Source organism: Gouania willdenowi, chromosome 6 (assembly GCF_900634775.1).
Source record: "Gouania willdenowi chromosome 6, fGouWil2.1, whole genome shotgun sequence".
Classification (NCBI taxonomy): domain Eukaryota; kingdom Metazoa; phylum Chordata; class Actinopteri; order Blenniiformes; family Gobiesocidae; genus Gouania; species Gouania willdenowi.
Genome location: NC_041049.1, coordinates 49,137,714 through 49,159,027, shown reverse-complemented (window position 1 = coordinate 49,159,027; position 21,314 = coordinate 49,137,714). Strand labels below are relative to the sequence as shown.

Sequence of the window (21,314 nt, the reverse complement as noted above, 5' to 3'; positions counted from 1 at the left end):
TATATATATATATATATATATAGTTGATGATGTCATAGCTTCTCAGAGTAAACAGCTCAATGTTAACAGGTAGTCATGGTAATACTGAGTTTTTCCATTTTACTGTGACAGTAGTGTGTGTTAGCTGAGCTTGGTGGAGGTCTGCAGTGTTTTTCTAGTTTAAGATTGTTTTATGTGTGGTGCTATAATTTGGTATGAAAACAAGGTTGAAAACAAATGCATTAGACCACTGTAACTACTAGTGTACAGCTTGCAGTAAGTGTAGTTCGCCCGAACAGCCAGAGGTGTCGCCAGATCCCTGTTGGCGGGGCGTACGGTCAGATGAACCGCAGCAGAAGGCTCCACAGTGAGTCCACTCCTCGCTGACTCTCTCCATGTTGAGACGAAGCAACTTCCCCAGGCTGACTCTCTCCACACGTCCGCCACGACCCCTCCGCCTGCCTCAGCCTCAGCCCGTACTATGACGCCGGTGTGGGAGAGAAGCTGAGCAACGGCTGCATGAGGGCCCAGAAAGAGTAAGTCTTTACTACACACACAGAGGATATGTTATTAATAACTCCCTTTATAGCAAACGTTACTTGTGTTTATTACACCTAATGTCTGGTTTATGGGCTAAAGTGTGCTAGCTAGCGGGGCTGGAATATTAGACCCAGAGGCAGAACGAGGTGGATAGTTTTTTTTTTTTTTTTTTTTTTCCCACTTCCAGGATTGAATCAGTGTTCTATGGTTGTGTTGGTAGGGATTTGTTGAGTTAGGTTATCCTGGTGTGGCTGTTTGTCGCTGTGTGGCTGGGTAGTGGCTAACGTGACTAGCCTGGTGCTACCAGCTCCGGGCAGACCGTGTCCCATGCGGCTAGTTGTTGCTGCTGCTGCTGCTGCTTGGCTGTCACCGTTTGTATAGCAACCGATGTCCGGGCATGCCGAGACAAACAAGGGCACAGCAGCCAGGTTTGATTCCCTCACGGCCGGGCACACCCCCCTCCATCACCTGCCGAAGGTGTGACAGTCACACACTGGAAGTGATCATCACCTGGAAAAACAACCAGCTTTTAATACACACAGAGCAGCGGGCACGGACCAGAGTTGGGGTCAGTTCTAATTGTAATCGGGTATTACATAGTTAATGACAATTATTAGGGATGTCTTGATACAACTTTTTCCACTTCCGACACAATACCGATATTGCAGTTTTGAGTATTGGCCAATACAGATATCGATCCAATACGATATCAGAACGAATCATACATACTTTTATTACTTATTTTGTAGTGTGGAATGTTTGTAGTGTGGAAAGGTTTGATCAAGTGATGTTACTCAAACAAAATAGTCAGCAACAGTAGATATGAGGAAAAACTGACCTAGTTATTATTAACCAATTAGTTACATACATTTTAACCTTCAACGTAAGATCTACAGTATTCTACAATTGAATAAATAAAATATAATATACATCAGCGATTTTAGATGCAGTTCGATAAAATCCGATATTCGTTTTCTGGCTGATATCGGACCGATATCAATATTGGATCTGGACACCCCTAACAATTATGGCATAATTAGGCAAGAGCGCCACAAGCTGGCGAAGGGCCTCTTGCTTTCATAGTGGCCAGTGCCACACTACGAGGGAAGGGGCGGAGTCTATGTGAACGCCACGTGCCTGTCAGTGACCAGGGACTCTTGTTATTATTGTAATTTGTAACTGTAATTGAAAACATCAGTTGTAATCATATTTGAATTTTAATTAAGTTCAGGTAATAGAGTTTGTAATTGTTTTTTATTGGCATGGAAATGCTATAAAAACTACAATTTATTAAAAGCAAAACTAGGGAATATTGTTACAGTTCTATGGCTTACTCATATGTAGTTAACTATCATTAAAATATGTTTCATATATACATATTCATATGCAGTTTAAAGGATAAATGTATACATATATTCAAGTGCTGCAGGTAATATTGAGTATCTCTTGAGTATCATTTTCCTTTAGTAGTAATTAAGTACAAATTACTTCCAACATTGAATGTCATGTCAAGGTTGAGATGAGGTCGTGGTCATGATGTTCAGATGCCGACTTTGCCGATTTTGGATGTCATATAGACATGTAGGTGTGGTCCAGACCGACCTACGTGTTATGAACGTGATCTGGAGGTCAGTGGATGTCGGATGTTTAGTGGGAACAAGGTAACCAAGAGACGAAAAACAAATTGGATGTTAGATCATTTTTTTAGTGTATTTTACAGCTGATTTAAGACACAGTCAAAACTGACTCGTTATCATAAGAGATGCTAATAGAAGAGTATGTTTTATGGGGTTATTTATTTAAGGTTCAGTAATTGTAATTAATTGAATTTGAACTTCAGTAATTGAGAATGTAATTGTAATTGACTTTCAGTGAAAAAATAATGGCAGTGGCTATCGGTATGGTTGCCATATCAATATACCGACATTCTATCCATACCCAGCGCCCCTTATTGGCTAGTTTAGGTCACGTGACTAGGACTAAACCTAACCGTAAATCTAACCCTAAAAATTGTTGTGATATAGGGTTATAGCCTAACCCTAAGATGCTATGTACGTGTACTTCGGTAAACATACCAATAGCATCAGGGGTTGTCCGTACGGCAATCGTACGAATGGACACTTTCAAAAATAATAATTGGAATTTTAATTGTAATTTCCTCAGATCGGTTATTCAAAATCTAAAAACATCAAGTCCACGTTAGATCCTAATCGATTACGGTAATCTGTGCGGCCAGGTTTAGTTATCACCAATTAATTGACATTGGTCAATAACCCGGCCGATCAATCAGTCGGGCTCTAAAATTTACATATATATATATATATATATATATATATATATATATATATATATATATATATATATATATATATACTGTATATATATGACTGTTAGACCTTTATATATGTGTTTTTGTGTTTGTTTGGTTGTATGAATTTTATGAACCCCGAGTCTGAAATAAAGCTAGCTAGCTATCTTTCATTTATTTATTAATTGGCCATGCTCTACTACATTTACCGGTTATTCATATTTTTGTTTTATTATTTTGTTATCTTTATTCCTCATGTGATATAGTGTATCAATGATTTTTTTTTTCAACAATGTCTTAGTACATTGTTATTGGCATTTTTGTTGTTATTAATAAGAATTATAATAGTATAGTACCCCAGAAAATGGATGGATGGATACTATAGTACCATTGCCTTTCAACCAATTTGGACAATTTTTATATTTGGGAATGTATCGAATCAAGTTAATATTTATTATTAGCACATGCACTTTCTTTCCCCCTTTTTCTCCTTTCTGTTTATTTTTAGTAACATCTTCAATCAGTGCATATTATGGTGTGTCCGGGTTGGCAATAATAGATGTGTCCAGTAATTGTGTACAGAGTTGCAGGAATATGGCACTCACAGATAATATTTCAAGGAAACATTTGGAAGAAGGATGTGAGCCGAACGATGGGTTTGCAAAGTTGGAGAATTTAGGGGAAACTTTGTAACAGGAGGGAAAATTACAGTTTTCGTTCAAATACAATGCACTTAACATGTCATTAAAACGGTTATACTTAGAATAAAAGCAATAATTTCACTAAAATAAGTGTAAACATTCACAGAAAAGAAAATCTTTTAACACAACTGGACTAGGTGCATTTATGGTTACTGGCAGAGGTGAAAGTGACAGATTACAAGTACTCACGTTACTGTAATTGAGTTACTTTTATGGGTACTTGTACTTTTTTGACTATATTTCTAAATAAATAATTTTACTTGTTGTTAAGTATGTTTTAAAAGAAATAAAATCATTTGTTACATTTCTATATCCAACCAGTACTGAGTAAATTATTATTTTTTTGTTTTAGAATGATCAACGGACATTGTGAATCTACAAAATATAAAATGACTGAACAACAATCATGGTCGACCAACCAGAGTTAACGTAAAGCACGGCGCCAAAACAGCATTGTTATTTTATCAATTTTAGAGTTAATAACTTTAGCTGTACTTAGAGCCTGATACATTTTTTTATTTTATTTTGAAACATATTCATCCGTGTTATTTTATTAAAAAATACAATAAAATAAAATACATTTTTGACAAACCTTTTATTTTGTACAGATGCCTTTGGGGGGAAAAAATAAGTTCCAATTGTGCAAGATTTCGTCTCTTCCTTTTTGATTTTATACATGAATACAAAACTGGTTAGTGGATAATAAAGTTGAGATAAAGGTTATTTATGTATCTGGCAACAATACGCTGTCAGATCGATTTGACTTAGAAAAATAATTGATTGCATATCAAATGTCAGTGACTCAGAGAGAGAAACGTGGCGAGTAGCTGAAGGTCATTAATATTGTTTGGCTGATCAAACTGGGTCATGGAATTGTCAACAATAGAATCCTTCTGTTTACAATGCATGGCTATCTGTTCAATTCACCTGTGCTTTCAATAGTATTGGCCTGATACCTGTCATTGAAGCCTAATGTACTGTATAGTAGAGATTAAACATAACATTTCATTATTTTTGCCAGCTTTGGCGTTGCTAATTATGTTAAAGGTTTTCTCTTTTGGTCCGTAAACAAAGTGCCTGTTCATGCCACGTGAGTGTCTGCCTTCCTCTAATCTCAGGTGGGGACATTTAAGGGTGTTGGGCACTAAGCCTATCAACTAGACTTGTGGCTTTGCTCAGCAGTGAATGACAAATCAGAAGAGAGTGCTGATGAATGGAGGAAAGAGAAAGAGGAGGAGAGAACATGAAGAGCTGCTTGAGTCACTCTGTAGGAGGTTGGTGCTAGTGGTGGTAGTGGTGGTGGTGGTGGTGGTGGTGTGTTTTTCTTTTCTTTTTCACTCATTTTCTCGCAGGAAGACAGAGCAACAGATGTCCCAGATTCCATGCTGGGATTTGAAGAATACACATAGAAACCAAGTCCAAATACTGACACTGACCCTAAATTTACAGTTTAACGGATAAATATATACAGTATCTCTTGAGTATCATTTTCCTTTTTTTATTTAATAAATTGAAATTAAGTAGTATACTAACAGAAAAAGGCTCAAGTGCCCACTTGAAAGACATTAATACCAACATATTTATGGATAAGGAAGCCTAACAAGGTAACTAATTGATGAAAAACTAATTAAATGATAGATATAGCGGTATGCTAAGTTAAGGTTTCACTTATTCAGACAAGGTTTCTCAGGATTTTTTTTTTATCTCCTGACATGTTTCGACTGTAAACTGCCAGTTAGGAATGGGCAATATGGACTAAAAAAATTATTCCAATAATTTCTGGTATTTATCACAATAACGATAAACATCCATCCATCCATCCATCTTCATACCCGCTTATTCCCATTTATCAGGGCCAGTCCATCTCAGGGCAACGATAAATATCACGATAAATAAAAAATTATAAATAAATAAAACAATTCCCAACTTAAAGTGTAAACAGGTTCCTTACAAACAGTCTGTGTGTTGGTGGGTTAGCTTAGCATAGTTACCTTTAGTTGAGTTTCCAGTTCATAATCGTTGCTACGGGTTCATCTCTGTCCCCGTGTTTGTGGAACTTTAGGTGGACATGACGGAGGAACGTGGATTGGTTCACTTTGTTGGATGGTTGCCTGGTTTTAACCAAGTAGCGGTCCATGATGTGTTGCAGCTCGGCAGCTTCAGGTAGCCGTGACGAGCACCGCTGTCTGTGGGTGTGAGGCGTGGTGCACACCGCGGCCGCAAAGGCTTCCTGCGGAGCTCCCGCTCCAGAAACAGGGGCAGTTTTGCCTTGTGGAACAAGGATTTTATAGACATTCTTGGCTAAATTGAGGGACAGATGGCCCGTGGCCCTCGCTACTTTCCGACGTGGGAATTTATCGTTTATATCGTGGGATTACATATTCTTACCGGTGAGAATATTTTTGACGATAAATCATAAACGATAAAATATCGCACATTCAGTCTTCTTCAGAGGAGTTTTACTGATCACCTTTGATGGTTCCTTTGAAGTTTCACTTGACTTCCATGTAATAGTTCCAGCGAGATTAATTTTGTTGTCTTTTTTTTAACACTTTGTTAAGTTGAGGTTTCAGTTATTCAGACAAGGTTTCTCAGGATTTCTTTTTATTATTTCCTGACATCTTTCGACTGTCGACTGCCAGTCTTCTTCAGAGGAGTTCTGCTGATCGCCTTGTCTGAATAAACGAAACCTCTACTAAACACACTGTTCAAAAAGAAGACAAAATGAATCTTTCTGGAACAGTTAATCAGATGGGATGGTTCTTATTTTCTTTCTACCCTAGAAAAGTTCCTCCAAGACGTAAAATTTAGAATTTTAGCACTTCATGTGAAGTCTGTAAACCAGCAAGGATGTTTTTTTTTTGTTTTCTTTCTAAGACACTCATTTGCTCCACAATTTTCTTTCTTGTGATTTGCAAAGAAGATCCCGTCCATGTTACTTGCAGATAGATATTTATATCCAGACTTGCTTTTTTGAGAACTACTTTGGCCTGAGCGATATATATCTAGATTTACAATACATTGAGATTTCTATTTTAGGCGATATAGAAAAAGACAATATTGCCTATAATGATGTACTTTAATTTTTAGGTGTCAGATGCTTATAAACTACAGTGTCAAGGCTTAAGATTGAGCATCTGTGTTTTATTTTGTAAGCAAATACTTCTAAATACAGTATATATTTTTAACTGTGCTACACACAGGGTAATCGTCTCTGTTCTGTCAGCTTTGGTTCTAAGTTCCACCAGACTTGGAAACAGTTTTCTCCTGGATGCTGTGAGACTACTAAACAGAACTCCATTAGTTTGTTCTCAACAATAACACTTTATACACAAACCAAAGCTTAATAAACTGCTGCAGAGGACATTTATCACTACTGGGAATTGTATTGTTATTTAGCTCCATGTGTGTTAATGGTTTTAGTGTTTTTTAGGGTTGACTTTTTTTTTTAGATTTTGCATTTAATTTATTGATTTGTTTTTTCGCTAAGAGCTCCATATACTACTTGAATGCCAATAAAATATAAAGGAATGCTGACTCACATTAGGAACAGTCCTCAAACTCTTTCTGACTGAAGTTAAAAAAAAAGCCTTAGAAATGGACTTAGACGTAGATTTAAAGTTAGACCAACATTCATATATACACAGTACACAGGATGACATTTTGATGCATGTATACAATTAAGAACAATAAAAACAGTAATACTAAAATGACGGTAGCAAGAAAATGAAATATAGATAAATAAACAAAACAGTACAAATTAATTGCAAATGAATTGAATTGTTAATGTTCCAACCTGCTAACAAAAAATGAAAACTCCTGCCCCAGAAAGAATTCTTCTATAAGCTACGTATGTACTGACTATCAGGGATGTAAATGTTGTGGCCCATTGGCTGAAAGGGTAAATGACATCATCGTCATGGTAATGCCCTCTTTGGAGAGTCATGTTGATTCTCTGTATAGATGTAGTGAGAGTTGCTTGATCTTTACTCTCTAAAGTTGAATGAATTAAAGGGACAACATTGTTTTCATCCATATTGTTATTGTTAAATTGCAAATGGTGTTTTATTTCTTTTTTCTTTTTGTGAGCGCTGGTTTTATGGATTCCTGTATCGATCAATCTGTGTGTCCTCTTTCAGTTTATTCAATATTTTCCACAGTGAGACAGTTCATGCTGCGAGCGCAGCAGTCTTCATTATCTCCTAATTAATTAATTTTAAATTGCAAATGTATTTTACACAAATATTCTAACTGTACCATAGTTTAGGTTGCATATTTTACAGTAGATTATTTTAGTTTACTATAAAGAACAACTTTGTGTTAGAGACACTGTTCGTTACAAGTAATAAATTCCCATTTTTATTATGTCCATTATTAGTCACTCTGTGCTTATTTAAAGGATATTTTTTCAAAGGAAGTTTTACAAATGCTACACGATTAAAGTTAAATGATTTAAGAGCATGTTTTAAATAGATAGAAAAGTGTTTGTCAAATCACAGACACAACTTTGATTTAAATTCAACAATATCTTTTATAACTGAATGTATTATCAAAATTGCTTGTTAATATTGGAGAGGGACTGCTAATGTTGGATTTCAGCTTCTGTTCTAATGAGCTACTAGAGCTGGCAACTTCCTACACCTGCTTTTAACAAAAATAGTGAGGTGAATCAATGTCATTGCTCAATTTGCTGCACTGATACATACTCAAATACAACGGCTCACGCCTGATTTGCCCTTATTCCGTATAAAGATATTTGTTTCATAATATTGTGAATGATACGGGTGTTGAAAAAAATCGATTTGGCGATATATCGCGATACCTCAATGCTTCCATATTGATTTTTTTTATTTAAAAAAAATTAATCATGATAATAATAATAATAATTATTATTATTATTATTATTAATAATTTTCACCTGTACTTAACCAGGAAAGTCTTTTCCTCTGCAGGAGACATTGTATGTCCACAATGAAGTGTACTGAAACCTGGACATGTTGACCAGCTTGTGTTTTTTCAATAAAATCTAAAAACAAAGTATTAAGTTTCTGCATTTGTTTGTTGTTCTAGGCATATACCTCAGTTTAGTTGCACTATAGTCAGAGTTGGTTTAAAAGCCACTGGGAGATTGTATGTTATTTTTTTATTTTAAGTTGTTGGCACATGGCGCGTTAAAGCCAATGTTTTGTGTATAAAATTTGCCAATAAAATATATTTCATACATAATGTTCTCATGAACGTTTACACACTTACAGATTAGTTGTTTCTTAAGTCATATATTAAAAAAAAAAGTGCAATAATCGCCTTATACTTTAATATCGTGATATATCGTATCGTATCGTGACCTATGTATCCTGATACGAATCGTATTGCCAGATGCCAGGTAATACACACCCCTAGTCAATGATAATTCTAACCAAATCCTAACCCACCGTCTTGCAGAATTTGCCTCTAAGGCAAGAAATTTGTCGCTGATCCTCAAACAAATATTGGGGGAAAGTCCCTGTTCGTCGTCCGCCTGTGGTCAAAGTGAACATCTGCCTGCCAGACTTGTTGTCCTACTTTGGGATGAACTTAAAGACATAAACAAGCTGCCCCAGGGCAAAGGCACATGTGATGAGCAATAATTATTCTGTAAGGCTTTTGAGTGCACTTACTGTTAAGTGCCCTGCGATCTATGTTGTTCTTGTTTGCTGCTAGTTTGTCCAGCTGTTGGGTTTTTCTGTAGTGATAGAATGGAAGTTTGATCTGTGTTATCTAGCTTTACCGGTTGTTTTTGTACATCTAAAGGCTTCTCTGGGTACCCGAATTGCACAGCCACTTGCATTACATTCTCAAGTATAGGAAGAAATGAAGGACTGTGAATAATAATTGGCTAATTAAAAATATCTGTCCTTCAAACGTACGACCTGCCTAAACCCGGAGATTCTAATAAGCTAAGTGGGAATGCATGCATGGATGGAGATGAGGCAGACTGCTGATGCTTGACCTCGAAAATGATTTTCAACATTTATTATCACGTCTTGATAAAATGAACCTCAAAGGATCTCATTGAAACAAAAACAACGCATTAGATAAAAGAAGACAGAAAGTAATTCATTTTCTTTTCATTTTTTAAATGTGTTTTTCATGATTGTTATTTTTAGCTGTTGTCCCCTTTGTTTCCACCCACTTTACTGTCCAGTTTTACATTGTTCTCCCCACCTGTCACATTGTTTTGTTTTAAGTAAGCTAGAGCTGCAGTTATAAACATGAGAACCCCCTCCAGTGAGCCAGTCTTTTGCTTAATCCTGGAAAAGTTGGCAAACTGGAGGGGCTTAAGTAAATGTTACTTAGTACTTGTGTGGTAATAGACAGAAAAGTACAGAAAATGCTTTGTTAGTTGTATTTCAGCCCCCCAAAAAGAAAAGAAAATCTAATTTAAGGGATATTATTAGTGATTGTTTTCATAGAGAACATGTTAATGTTTTTTGTATAGAAGCTTTTTTTGAAGTTGACTTTTAAAAGGCTTCCTTTTTTTTTAGAGGTCATGTGAAGGAAAGTAACAGTGTCATTTTTGTAGATGTAGCTCAGTCACAAAGTCTCACAGCAAAATAAATTGGTGCCGCGCTGAGAATAGAAGATTTAAGTTGGTGTCTCAGGGAGCAAATGTGGAACAGCAAGAAGTATGTGATTCTGGACTCCTTCCATCCAAATCGTGGCACTTTCTAGGTCACAGCGTCTTCCTCTACTCCCAGCTAGGACACTTTGTACATTTGCAGTCTTTTTTTTCTCCGCCTTTCTTGTGTGGCACGTACCATAGCCCTCCGAAATATTCCTAACGTGACCCTTCCTTACGTCCTCCCAATGTCTGTCTTTTCTGATTTGCTGTCTGTGTTTGGTCCCAATGCCTCTGTTCTGCCTCTATTTGCCCCTCAAGCACTTTCAGCTCAGGGATTTTCTTTTACTTCACTTCATATTTAGGTTAGATATTCTCAAGTTACTGTATATAGCTTATTCCTATGATCAGTAGGAAGATTTCACCAGTGCTCAACCTTTTGTAGACTTGTTTGCTTGTGATCATCGTTGTTAAATCCAATGGAGTGGGAATTTCTTATGGTTTCTCAAGCTATTTACTGGGAGAATGACAATGATAGCTTAGAATGCTCTTTCAAGACTAGTCAACAATATAACATAAAATGTGTTTAATTGAATGTATTACCTATGAACAAAATATGCAAAGTACACATTTGAAGTACTTTTTTGTTCGCACAATTTCAAACCTTAAATTACAATTCATGGGAAGCCGGCCACCGTTAAGTCGTTGATTCTAGTCCTAAATTTCTCAGATTTTTGTAAATAAAAAAAATAAAAAATTTCCCACATTTTCTTAAATATTGTTTTATTTATTAAAGGATGTTTGTTGTAGCGTCTTTTGTTGTGTCTCCACTCAAGTTGTTATAGCAAGCTGTTATGGCGCATTGGAGAACAAAGAAAGACATGTTTATGAAAATGATTAGTCCCATTGCATTTGCTGTATATGGCTCTGAATGTGTACTGACCTTACTAAAATTAAAACATTGCAATTTTTTAAATTAATATGAATACTTCAAAGAAATATGTATTTATCACTCAGTCCAACAATGCACAATATAAAATAGAATAATAACAAATATTTAACTTGTCTCCACTCATACATTAAATAATAGTGTACAGGCCTGAAAGAGCTGCTGAAAGAGAGTCAAATTAAGTATGTTCTCTATGTTCGAATCCATTGTTCTTTATAACGGGGACCAAGTACAGTCGTGATGAAGTAAGACTTTTGTGGAACATACGCTGACAGATGACAGATGGCTGAGGTGCAGCCACGCATCAGATTGCTGTGTGGTCCATGTCGACGTGACACAAATCAGTCACGTCAACTCTGCTCAGAAGACGCTCTAGTGCTCAGGTGTATTAAAATACAGCCGCTCTGTGAGTCTCTGGACAAGTTGGTCCCTTTCCAGATAAGCGCGCGCGCTGACCGCTGCGTTTGCTCGCGTCATCACAATATCCGATTTCGGTCGGATTGTTTTGTTGAGAAAAGTGTTTTGGCCGAAAACCGAAAATGCATCACTACTGTTTACATATGAGATGGGAAGGAAGTCTGGGAAAAGCAGTTGAGTCATGAGGGAAGTACAAGGACTTTTAAAGAACGTTTCCTGAATAAACCTCTAATACGGTATATGATATTTTGATAGAACTTGCAGTAAAATTCATTTAAAGTATCCTTTAAAGAAGGTTTTTGACTTCTTAGGGAACTTAGGAATATGAAAAGTGAACAGTGAAATGCTGATGTTGGTATTGATTTTGTTTCTTACTGTCTACTCTTGTTTAATCATGCTGCTGCAACAACTGAATTTCCCCTCTGGGGATTAATAAAGCTAGATTCTGTTTGTAACACAGTGTATCTCTTTATGGCGACTTAAAATTGGATTTATACACAAATTTTAATTTGTGGTTTAAGAGTTTCCAGCAAAGCGTTTTTGGAGCTTTCAGAAATGATGTAATTTCACCCGTTTTGGTTTCAATGAAAAACTTTCCGTCCATGTTCAGTAATTTATTCATTGTACCGTTTCTCAAGTAAAACTTATACTATCATATTTCAGTTTTTCCTGTATTCACTTCCTAGCTGGATCTGTATTTGTTTTGCTAATAGCGGTTCTACTTCCAGAGTATATGATGATTCATGTTTGACTGTTGGCAGTATTTTTCCATGACCAAACATTAAACACATTTATTTTATTGCTTTGATGTCTTCAAAACGACTCTCCTTAATTCCTTTTGATGATGTGTGATATTACATGATTGTCATCAGTTTATTTCTTCAGCTTGGCCTGGCTTCAGTCCAGTGAATGTTACGACTAGCAGCAGTGTGCAGGTAGAAAGCAGGCCGATGTTAACAGGAGCTGTAGGACTGTGGCTGAGTTGGGTGGGGCCTTCGCACAGTGGTGTGATCAGGAGGAGCATGGGGGAAGGAGAAAACGCTGTCTATTTGTTCTTGGTGGGTTTTAATGGGACTATTTGTTGTATATGTGCAGGTGAGACAGGCAGCTCCATCAAAGGCCCATTAATGGTGTCTCCCCTGCGTTTCAGGTGAAAGGTAAGTTGAGCTTTAAACCGCCGTCAATAAAGAAAATTGTGCTCCATTTAAGTGGATGCCAATTAGATTCAAAGCAATCAAATATATTTTTATAATGTTTTCATGTAATAATAACTGTTCAGTATTGGAGTTACAAAGCTGGTGCACAGACAGAGCAGATTTATAGAGAGGCAGAAGTGAGATCAGCAGCTCACTGAGTGTGTTTGATTCAGTTTGGTTAGAAGGGAGTTGATGTTTGGGGTTGTACAAGGACACTTGGCTGCAAGAAGTTCCAAAATGATACTTCCAAAAAGAGTAGGAAATGTGTAATAACTAGTTTCAGTTCTTTTTTTTTTTTTTACTTTCCAATAATATTCTGCATATTTTAGTCTCCTTACATTAAAAGAACCTGTTACTGTTAAGCTCGTATGAGCATGCTGCTTGAAACCAAACTTTTTTTTTTTTACATTTTAACCAGATTTGACAAAAAACACAGGCATTTTGATGTACACATCTTAAAATTGTTTCACAATTCAGCTGTAGTTTCAATTACATGGCACTTAAATAGTAGCAAACTGTCTAGCATTGAATCTGTCAGGAGGTGCTCGGATGTAGTTCTGCCAAGGCTGCTTATCTTGGCATGTGTTTACAGCATAGGACGAATGAGTTTTAATAGCAAATTACTCATTAACCAGAGAAAATGCCAGCACCTTTACCCCATAGTTCAGAGCCTTACTACTGTCTTTGTTTCTGCCTGTTTAAAAAAAACAAAGGTTTTTCATGCTTTTAGTAAGTACTGACTTCCCCTATCTGGTTACTAGATTGCACTTTGGGGTAGTTTATTATCTTTCTTTTAACATACCCGGCTTTTCAAGTGTGCATTTGTATCAGTCAGTCAAAGTACAGTAGTGACAATAAATAATACTTATCCATCTAGTTTTAGCCTCACAACTTACAGGGTTACTGCAGTGGGAAATTAACATTAGATTACTTGGGATGAGCTGCATCACAGGATAATCAACAATGAATAAATGCTTAAATTTGTGAATGACCAGTTAAATGCAGGGTTAATTCAAAATGTATTGCTTTTTTTTTTAGCACAATAAATCCCAAAGGAGATACTGTACATGCAGGGTTTACCTCAGTGCTTTATAGGCCTGGCGGGCCGCCAGGCTTTTCTTGTCCCCCCGCCAGGCTAAGCGTCACTTGTTTATTTATTTTAAATAGGTTTTTTTTATGGTTCAACCGTCTTTTTCAAGCTGTGGACAGAGCTGAACATTGTTTTTTTATGAGGAGTGGCTCATCCCACCTTCTACATATCTTTGCCCAGAGCTGTATGCATGTTATGGACGTGATTAACGTGAGATATATTATCAAAAACATTCCCACTGGTAAGAATATGTCACTGTTACTAGGAGCTCAGCGCTGTTACCGAGAGCACAGCGATGTTACTGGGAGCTCAGAGATGTTTTTTTGTGATCAAAACTTTTATTGAATTATTGGGGAGGTGGGGAGGGGTGATAGAGATATTCAGAAAAGTAAATAGTGACAGGATTCCATTGGCACAAAACATGAAGCAGGCAGGTAAATACATCAGATAAACTTCAGGGATTGCCCATTGTCTCTGGTCCAAGAGATGACCTTGGATGAAAAAGAGTTCCATGCTACAGTCGCTGGTCGAGCGTTGGAACTCAGCGATGTTGACGCCGCTCACACACGCAGCTCTGCTCAACACAGTCTACCTGAAGCTTTGACGAGCAGCGATACATCCTGCACTGCTACTTGGTTAAGACCAGACACCCATCCAACAAAGTGAACCAGTCTAACTTCCTCCATCAGATCCACCCAAAATACTCACATCACGGTGACAGTACTCTACTAAAGCATACTAAGCTAATCCACCGACACAAAGGACTGGGCGAAGAGCTAACGTTAACCACTTCATGAAAGGAATAGACTAGTAAAAGTACACAGTTTACTGTCATCAAACCACAAAGGGCCACAGATTTAACACTTTTTTGGAAAAATAAAGTAAAAACACTATTGTAGTTATTTTTGCTTTTCGTGTGCTTTTTATTTTTTGTTAGAAAATGATTTTATCATAAATGAGGAAATAAATGATTTGCGTACAATAACACTAATGGAATGACCTACATGCACAAATATGTTTCATAAAATATCAGCCCACGACCTCTTTCAGTCAGCAGCTACTGTAGCTATTACTAGGCTTAGCAAATTTTCTGGGGGAAACCCTGTGTACATGTATTTAAAAAAAAACATCAGTTATAGGTTTTACAAATACTCATTTTGAGTGAAGAATGTCGGCCGCACTTGAACTGAGTAATCATTGTAATCCACACACTCTCATACAAATTCAAATATCTACTTTCAAAGGGTGAAGACACAGAAATCATGGAACTCATCTTGAGTAAAAGAACATTATTACAATAGTAGTCATAACAGCTGTGACTATAATCCACCACCCCTCAGACTAAGATAGACTGCTGAAACAAGACAGGAGTTAGAGAAAGTCACGGAAAACTACTGAAGCATAAAGAAGAGTTTAATAAAGAATCTCTATGATATGTAATCAACTGTAAAAAAAAATGTCCCAAAGGAAGCCATTAAAATGTCTAAAGGCTGCTGAAGCTCATGGTGTGTCTAACTTTCCACTTTTTTTTAGACTATTGACTGTTATTACAGTGCAGCCAGAACAATTTTTTACTCATTAGCTTCATCCTCTTTAAGGTTAACACATGGCAGATATTAGTTCTACTCTAATTACATTAGGAAAGTGAGCCTTATGGTACGTTCACACCAAACGCATTTTTGGCATCAAAATTGTGCCTCACGCGTGTAGTTGGACGCTTGTGCTCATTGAATACAGACACTTGTCACCAACGTCGAAGATGCTTGGGACGCGCGTCGAGAGGAGGGGCTTCTCTGTTGTAGTTCATACAATGGATGATATTGTGGCGATCATCAACTCTACACTATCAAGAGAGTGGCTTGGCTTTATTTGCGCCTCGTGCCGTTTCTGGATTCACCAGAGCTGCGCTCGGACGAGAGTCGCTTTCAGCGCTACTTCCGTCTCTCCTTGCCCAGTTTGACGACCTACTGACCCGCATCTACACTCGCATCTTCTACCAGGTCCCCAACTACAGGCGCTCTATACTAGCAGAAGAGTGCCTGTCCATCTGTCCCCGCCTCCAGTTAGTGTTTTTTTTCTTCTCATTATTCTGAATACTTCACGGTTGGGGAACACTCCTGATTGGTCGACACGCCGCGATCTGCCCCAAAAGTTCAACAATCCCAACTCCAGCGTTGGCTGCGTTGGAGGCGCCGGACGCACGTCAAAAGCGTCTGCCGCGCAAAAAGCTTCAAAATGCACCGCACAGGAGGCGCAAGACGCGCAGTGGGACCTCCGACACTCCCTAGAAGCGCGTCCACCATATATTGTGAATGTACACCAGCCGCTTTTGACACTTTTGTCGCGTTTGGTGTGAACGCGCCATTAAGATGTGTACAGTATTAAGACAAAAACGTCATATGCTCCTGAAAAAAAAAAAAATCACAACAGTTCCATCTGTAAATCTCTTCAAATACATAATGTCATTGTTGTCTTTTTTATGTGCATCAATGTGACGTGGTGTAACCAGGCTCCTTGCTTTGCTGTAAGTGAAAGGAAACAGTGCCCGCCCCTAAGGGTTATTCTATCGTTCAGTTTGTTTCTTTGATGGATAAGAAATCCATTGCAATCTTAAACAAGAAAGGAATGGAGAGGTTTTAATGCATTACCTATGACAAACTCCATTTTAATCATCAATGTCAGTAGGCCATGACTTGCTCTTGTTGTTTATCTCTCGTTTAAAATCAGAATTCATTACTTTTCTCTTGGAGCTCAACCAAACACTCAAACACATTTATTTACTCATGAATTACTTTTTACAGTCAAGGTTTTGATAACCTAATTATTTTGAGCTTTTAGTTCAAAATTTTTAGTTTAAATTACAATAAACACATTTTGTCTCTTGTCTATTGTTGCAAGAGCTCTCACAGGGTAGGACTTTATCAAAATTGCAATTTAAAAAAAGAATACTTAAAGTAATTTTTAGAAAGTAAGGAAAATCACATATTGAAGTAATGTAAAAGCAGCAGGGTGATTAGATCTCACTTATACGATTATTTTTTCTCTCCCCAATAGTAATTTCGGTACAATAAAGTTTCATTATGTTGGCTTGCGATAATAAACCGGACGTCTGTCTGGGTGTATGAAATATCCTCTAATTATTTACTGACTCAGAACTCAGTGATTATGTTTTCTTAAAACCCTCGGTTTTTATTTGCTTCCTGATGGCTCATCTCCCCCGTCCCCTGATGATATTAGTCCTCGCGTGTGCCTCGTTAAAGTAATTTGATTTAACACCTTGTCATCTGTTATGTTTTTTTACCTCTATTAAGACGAGACATTCACTGCCTGATTCTCTGCTGGAAATCATCTTTCCCTCCAGCTACTCACAACTCGTATTTTAAGCACAAACACACAAGAAGATCCTCTTTAGCTGAGGAAAGCAGTTGGCCCAGTGTTTAGCTTCTGATTTTTTTAAAGTTATTAACTAGAAAGGGGGAAAAAAATACTACAGAGAGGTAGTACTAAGAGATTTTAGGTTTTTTGGGGAGTAGATCAACAAAGTCAGTCAAAAAAGAAGAACAGTTTAAGCCAGTGTTTCTGAAAAGATCTGGTTGACCGTCACTCTTTAATGATATGATGCAACTTGCCACATGCTGTTATGGAGTGAATAAACAGCACACAGCTGCATCAATAATAAGACTGATGATGATAATGACCCTGTGGGGATCATACTCTCACTTTCCGCTCTAATTTATATCATGTATTTTACACTTGAGGTTTTTGTTCCGGTGCTAGGAAATGTATTTGGTAAAATCACTTTTAGGAATATTCATTATGCTATAATGTTACCTGCAGATATCACCACTCCATCTACAAAGCTTAATGCTGCTGGAGACATTTTTGTTTTTATCAGGTAAAGACACGGTTACGCTTTTCTTTCTTTTTCTTTTTTCCTTTTTATTAAAGCATCTCAACATTTATTCTCCATACAACAGGTACTGTACATAATAGCTGAGTCCATTTTCTCTGTTTAGTAAAAACCCAATTTCCCCCCAGAGGTCAATGGTTTACTGAATCTGAGCAGGTTTATTGTTTAAGTTTTGATCAACTTAATTTAAATTAACCTTATTAGCCTTTTCACACTCTGGAACTGTGCATGCGTGACCTGGGGGGGTCATAGGTCGAGAGGGATATAAACGTAAACAAGCTCGTTCACCCTGTTGATATTTCCAACCTAACAGCATTTGAAAATTTATTCCAGAGATCTTTATTGTTTTAATAGTGTTTATTATTAATGTTACACATATTCAGACTCAAGGGGGACAAAGGATTTCCGCTGAAGCCACTTTCGGTGGATCCAAGCACTTTTAAAAACCAGTGGGAGCAGCTCAGCAGGGCTTTCCCCTCGCTTCCACACAGGTTACACCTGATGTACGAAAACACCAACTACCTGGGTCTCCAGCGGGCTAAATTCAGACCCTATGATGCACATATCCAAGCGCTTTTGTAAAACCGATGTGAGAAACTTTTAACTTGTGATTGTTATATTTTTGACTTTATTATTGTTAGTTTCTTTTTTTGATTTGTGTAATTGTTTTAACAACTGTAAAGTGTCTTTGAGTTTTTGAAAAGCGCTTATCAATAAAATGTATCATTATTATTGATGGGACAAGCAAGATTTCAGAGTGTGAAACGGACAGTATGAGTTCTCACTGAAAATGTACATTTACGAGGAGGTCCACCATTCACTAACCAGGTCCATTATTATTTGTATTAAGCTATTATTTTAATTCAGTTTACAAATTTGAAGGGAGTGCACAAGATGGACACTAAACAGGTCAATAAGTGAAACCGCACTGATCAGCTGATTAGTCACTGTTTAAAAAGTCAAGAAAAACCTGAATTTTCAACTCCTGTGCAGCATTAGCTGTAGCAGCTAACACGGCATTTCTGCCTTGGAGACAGATACTATGTTTCCACAAAAAGAATCTTTCAAGAAATCAGTGCTCTAATGGTAAAAATACGGTAATCTACATCTCTGTCAGACTCATCAGCCAAGGTGAGTTTGTCGCTCTAGAGTTTACCATTGAACTCACGCGTGAGAAGTGATCGAGAGCGAGATTTCCGAGAGTGTAAAAAGACTTATTTTAATCATCCTGATGACATCATTCCAGTAAATGGACACAAGGATACATCAGTTTTTTTTCACCATTAGCGGTCAGAATATTTGACAGTATCAGAAGTTATCATTAACCTACAATGTTTCTGACTCTACAATCCCTGGCATCGGTGGTCTCGTCTTTTCCCACGGATCTTCTGTAGCTCTGATGAGATGTCATTCAAACGCTGAGCAGGTGAAGATGATTAAAACTGCTCAGGTTTTCACGGAGTGCTGCAGCGCTGGACAAGAAACGGATGGAGCTTTACAGGCACAGCAAAGTTAAGCAGGCACTGGTGGCTCTGTATTTAGGAGTCAGTGATGATTTGTGTAGTTTTTTGGCAGTTTAGACGGTTTGTGGTGTTTTAGGCAGTGTTTAATGCAGACAGCGCAGGAGAGGGGCAGGTGGTGAACCTAATAAACAGTCCCCGGAAACAGGGATTCTGCATTAATTTTGTCACAGGCCATTGTCGATTACAACCCCCCATCAATACGTGGGAGGCTGTAACCATGACATTGTAAAGGAGCAAGCGGGTCAGAAAATGGATGGATGAGTGTAGACTGTCTAAAAGTAGTCGTTGTAGTAGTAAAAGAAGAATGTTAGAGAACTAGTCATAGTCATGGCAGCAGCATGCTCATTATTATTGCTTGGTGATACTTTTGAGTCAATTTTCTCATTGTATAATAGAGTATGTGCATGTGCACTTCACTGCTGTTTGTTGGGTTTTTTGGACACTTAGGGACTGTGTCTGACATAGGCACACAGTCATTTTCCATTAGCTCAGTCTGATTTTAAATTCCTATGGCTGGTTCCCAGGCAAGTGCTACTGCTGGTCTAGACCCAGTTGTGCTCATAGCCAGCTGGCCCAGTCTGTCCTCCAGGTCAAACTTTACTTCAGACAGTTTCTTGGGACTTGTGTTTCAGCGACTTGTCAAATTTTCCATTTTTTAATTTAATCTATAAAAGCAATCGGGAAGTATTTGTGAACCCTGGACCATCCAGTATTGGACCCTAGCAACCATGTGTGATATAAACAGGTAAAACTAATACAGCACAAGAGGACTTTTTTCACGTTACCAAAATATTGCCGACCTCAACCATTCAATTTTGACAAAATTACACTTTTATATGTACATTATGCGGCACATGCAATGGAAAATTAATTTCTAGTTAGGGTAAATTAGAATGAAGCTGATAACCTGAATAAACTTTTTTTTTGGTTTATTCATGTATAAAAACTTAAAAAACTGAATGTGAATGCTCACCCACCCACTGACACACTGGTGTGCAGTGTTCACCTATTTTTAGGTTCTGAACTGAACTTGTAAATCAGCTCCCAAACTCGCTTTTCTTATTTGTGTCAGGCCGCTTTGAAATTGGTTTCACTTGCACCGACACACAGCTTTGCTGGTCTGACCCATCAGACTCGGCTCCCAGTTAATTTAATCACCACTTAAGGCGTAGTTTTACTCATGTTTCCCCCTAAGTGCGTTTCAGTGTGAGCCCAGTGTTACTCTGTCACTAACTTTATGGACGAAACATTGCAATTCAACACAGATTCTTTTCTACGCGCTGCTGTCTAGGCTTCATCGTCATTCCAACATGTGGCCTGCCAATCTATTTTTGGGCTGCCTACTTCCCCGCTGGGCAGGATCATTATTGGAACAGACATCCAACAGCTAATATAATTTGCTGTCGGGATATTTTTTGTACATTTAAGTGAAATTGGACAATTTCACCCAAAATACACCTGACTAACTCTCACATCACACTGTTGTGCTGTAGCACAGTGGTGGAAAATAACTGCTTTAAAACATAAAATGATCATTATTATTAAATTGTTTTTGCAAAAATTCACACTTTGTGTTATCTTTATATCTTTTTTGACTGTGACAGTATTACATCAACAAATTCTGAATATTCATATTTAAGTTATATATACAGTATAAATAGTTTTTTAAGTGGCCTTTTAGAACATGCTGCATTATTTATTGTTAATGTTCATGGTCTCCATCCAGCTTTGCTGTATGCATATCTAGGTCATATGGCAATCCATTAGTGCGGTCGTCACAGGAGACCGGGGGTGGGGGTTTACGTAGGCGGCGATGCTCGATGGTGGATGGAAGGATGAGGGAGTGTCTGGATGCAATCTGTGCCATCATGTTAGCAACAGCTGACTTGATGCTGACTGTCAGTATAAACGAAGTAGCACACACACATTCCTGCAGTGCTTCTTTATGTTTCCACCTCGAAGCCATTACCATTATCCTTTGAAAATCATGGATGTGACTTTTGTTATTGTGTTTTAAAACAAATGGGTGTGTTTTAAGGTTATAGCCAACACTACACATAAGACTAAAATAAAGAATGCTCAAAAATGGTCTTCTACACATCA

The 21,314-nt window shown here is 37.6% G+C and overlaps 1 protein-coding gene across 3 annotated transcripts in view; it reads left to right on the top strand.

The window, feature by feature from the left end:
• Positions 1-287: 287 nt before the first annotated feature.
• Positions 288-21,314, top strand: part of osbpl5 (oxysterol binding protein-like 5) — a 58,203-nt gene continuing 37,176 nt past the window's right edge. Inside the window, exons 1-2 of one of the 3 annotated variants that reach the window (XM_028451577.1) lie at positions 288-515; positions 12,588-12,649. The gene's annotated coding sequence lies outside the window, so the exon portion shown is untranslated. The remainder of the gene's footprint in view (positions 516-12,587; positions 12,650-21,314) is intronic. The other 2 variants (XM_028451575.1, XM_028451576.1) reach the window with 2 other exon arrangements.